Here is a 4255-nt window from a genome sequence, read left to right as displayed (position 1 = left end):
ACACTCCTCGGTACTCGGAGATCGCCAGCGACGCCGGGGACTCCTCGCTCCTTGGTGCTCGGTCATCACCAGCGACGCTGGGGACTCCTCGCTCCTCGGTGCTCGGTCATCGCCAGCAACGCCGGGGACTCCACGCTCCTCGGTACTCGGAGATCGCCAGCGACGCCAGGGACTCCTCGCTCCTCGGTGCTCGGTCATCGCCAGCGACGCCGGGGACTCCTCGCTCCTTGGTGCTCGGACATCGCCAGCGACGCCGGGGACTCCTCGCTCCTCGGTGCTCGGTCATCGCCAGTGACTCCGGGGACTCCCTTGCTGCTCGGATCTTGCTATGTCTCATCGGTGTGCTATCAAGCTGCTCCATGCTGTTCAGATCAGGGTGCTGATCTTGGGCAGCACGTCTAGGGTCTTGATACGTGCATGTTGGACGACGTCGGCAAGCTTTCAGACTTCTTTGACCCTGCTACAAGATTCATTCTTCATCTTCCAGCAGGCTCGGGGACTAAGTGGGCACACTTCACCTTGCGGTGAATGTGCTTGTTCTCATCTCGAGGCTACACCCGGGGACTGGCTGCCTGCTCGACTGGTCTTCTACTTTATGACCCTGGCACCACGTGACTGTGTCACCTACTATCAGGCTCGGGGACTAACTGTGGGGGTATGGCCCCCAAGACGTGGGCCGCATCATCGGAGGTGGCCCGGCCCACAAGATCAAGGCGTGCACGGCGCTGCTCGACGTGCACCGCAAGACATTGTATAGTACCAAATAGGATACTTTACTTGTAACCCTGCCCATCCAGAGTATATAAGGAGAGGTAGGGGTCCTCTACTCGACATCATGTATTCAATACAATACACCAAAGACACAGGACGTAGGGTATTACGTCGATCAGACGGCCCGAACTTGTCTAAATCGTTGTCTCTGTGCCTTGTGTCACCATCTGGTTCCTGATTACGCGCATCCCCACCGACAAATCTACCATCGCGGGATATCCCTCGGTGGACTGCCGACGATATTCTGTCGACACCCTCCCTTTTTCTTCTCTGTTGCCGTGGGGAGCCATCCTAGCTCTGCTCATCCTTCTCGCTCTGCTCTCCCTTCCCTGTTTTCCTCCCACCACAGCGTCCACGCTAGGGCCATCCGCGTCGGTGTCGGCTTTTCCCGTGCGCGTGCCCCCAGCCCCACGCTGGGCCTGCTACCCTTGGCGTGTCGTGCCGTAGCACCTTGCCACCCTCTCACGCCGTTAATGCCAAGCTTTGCCACCAAGCCCCCCCGGTGTGGCCTATTGCTCACCGCGAGCGTCGTCCCACAGCGCCACCACTAGGTTGTGGCTGCGCCAAGCCTCGACCCTGCCTTGGCCTCACCCTGTACCTTGGCACCGAGTTGAGCTGCGATGACCACGCTGCTCTGCCGAGCGTCTCCTCCGCTGTCTTCCAGCCACCGGTGAGCCGCCCCTTCGATTGCGCACTGCCTCTCGCGTGCCCGCCCGCGTTGCCTGCGCCACTGCCCCCTCCGCTGCTGCGGCCTCGTAGCACCACCGCCGTTCGCCTCCCATTCACCAGAGCCGTGCAGCCCCGCGCATCGCCCGTGGCTGCCGCGGGCGTTCATGGCTAGGGTGTTGTGGGCCGCCACTGGCCATGCTGCCGGTGCCCACATACATGGCCCGGTCCGCTGATGCCCCCACGCGCCGCCCCTTGACAGCACCGCCGCTGGCGAGCCCTCCTATGGCCGGCGGATTGCTGCCCCGGTCGTCCTCTGCTTTTGGGGAAAGAGAGAAAAGGTGAGAACGGAGAACATAATTAATATAGGCTCTTTATTGCTAACTACGAGACTCAAGTGAATAGTGCATCTGTCCTGCGGATTAATTTGAGGAAAGTATAGGGGCCTTCTCGCAAATATACCACCGTCGCCCGTGTTAGGCCACGCTCACTGCGCGTGAGCCGGCCTGTTAGGCCGTTGGCCACATGCCCCACCTAGGCCGGCCTGCTCTCACGCTGGGCCGGTCTGTGGCCGTCGCGCTGGGGCTGGCTTGTGCCGCGCCTGGGCCGCTGCTCCGTGTGCGCGCCCCGCCCTCTGGGCCTTGGCTGCGTGGGCTTCCATCAGCCGTGGGCCACTGGCCTGGCTGACCGGGCTGTGGGTGTCTGGGCCTCTTGGCCGCCAACATGGGCCGCGCTGGCCGAGGTCGGCCCAGGTGCCTACCTTTTTCTAGTTTTTGTTTAAAATGGCTGAAACTTGTAAAATCAATATAAAATTTTGTAGGTGTCCAAAAATGATGAAACTAATTTTGTTAGTCTCCTAAAATCATGATCTACCTGTTAGTATAATTTATTCACATAGTGTGCTAATATTCTTCGAAGCTATATACTTATTTTTAAATACTTAATATTGTTAAAAGGAGAACTTGTAGGAATTTTCGTGATAAATCGGTGATAATGTTGACTTTAAAAATTTTACAGTAAACTACTAATATTATTAGCTGCTCACTGTAATTGTGGTAGCTCTAGAATAATTAGTTGCTAAATAAATAATGATGCCCTATTCTGAATAAAGGTTAAATCGATAGAATGCAATAAAGAAAGATCTTGGGTTTATATAACTAAAATAATTGTTGGGAAATAACGTCTTATTCGACAATATGGATATGTAGCCAAAGTACGGTCATCATTAGAACTAGCCCGTTAACTCGAGAGGCGAACGTCATATTTTATGAGTCACGATTACAGTTTGTTAATTACATCTTTGTGTTACATCGTATGCATATCATATAGGTACGATAATGAATCAACGGATCGATTGAAGGATGATTAGGAATCCGAAGATGGTGTAAGGGTATTCTCTCCAGGAAGTGATGCAATGGGCTTTCTATCCAGATGATGGTGGATGATCTGAAGATGTAGATACTAACTTTTTCATATATATCTTACCCAGGCAAGCCCCAGTGCATAACCCCTACTTTTCTGCAGTTTAAATTATATTTGTACGTTAAGTTTTAAGAAGTTGAATGAAATCCACTTGCATATATATCTTTATCCTATGAGTCTTACTAATATGATAGGATCGTGTAGACTGCTATGCTACAGCACTCCGGTAGAAGTCGAGTGATTGTCTGTCGCTCGCGAGAGATAGGAAATATATTACTGTATTATATCACTTGGAAAATATAAATGGTGGAAAGGAAAAATGGTGACCGGGCAGGGATATGGTTTGGGTATTGGTGGGTGTAAGAGGTTGTGTCACCGTGGACGTGGGGCATGGTTTGGTTACACTGCTTTCCCTGTCTGTGTCGATTAAGGACCAGCCGTTGCATAAGAGTCTAGGCAAGTCACATACTTATTATCCCGAGCACATACTTGGGTATGGGCGCTTGGAAGACTCGTTGCTCTCTTGTCGTGCATCTGGCTCTTTCTGGACCGACTGTCAGGGTTTCTTTTTTGTGGAGGTGGTCCTTGCACCGCACTGAGTCCGGGACTCAGGGGCGAGGGCTTGGAGTCCCAGTTTGGATGGGACCTAGACACCCAGGATAGACGGGTGATGGATTGGTCTTGCTTGTGCCTTGGGTACAAGCAGGGCATGTGTTTTCGGGGTACCTAGCTGGGGGCATTAATTCGTGAATCGCTAGGCAATCTGGTACGGCTTATTTCATGTCTAGCACCGTAGTAAGAACTGAAAGATGAAAGATGGAAAGAAAAGGAAATCTGATTACTTACCACCTGCTTGAAAGTAGTACAGGCGCTTACATAGAATAGTTAGTTAATGAACCAATGCGGCTATTAATAAAAATCAAATATAAGGACGCGCGCTTAGTAATGCTTCCTGTAAATGCAATAAACCCACAAGCCAGATAGCCTTGCATATCCTTGGAGTCTTTTCTTTCCTCCTGTCGGGTAAGTCTTGCTGAGTACAATTGAGTACTCTAGGTTTTATTCCCCCTGTTGCAGGTGATAGGTGGATGCTAGAGCTGACCTTTGTGTGTGGATACCTCCTGGTGGGCTCAACGAGGATTCCTTTACGCTACAATGGTAGTTGTTATTTATAACTCTCACCAAATTCTTTTATAAATGAAAGTTTCATATTCTGTTGTCGTACTTTATATATCAATACTTCATCATATCATGATTAGATATTTATTTCCGTTGTAATTCTGATCACATGTTTATATTCCGTTGTTACCTTAAATTGTTCATAACTCTGATAATATGATTACATTCCGCTGTTGTAATAATAAATATTATACTCTCATATTATATTAAAAGTGAT

Source organism: Miscanthus floridulus, chromosome 2 (assembly GCF_019320115.1).
Source record: "Miscanthus floridulus cultivar M001 chromosome 2, ASM1932011v1, whole genome shotgun sequence".
NCBI classification, from domain to species: Eukaryota; Viridiplantae; Streptophyta; class Magnoliopsida; order Poales; family Poaceae; genus Miscanthus; species Miscanthus floridulus.
The sequence above is the reverse complement of the archived record's forward strand: the minus strand, read 5'-3'. Positions refer to the sequence as shown.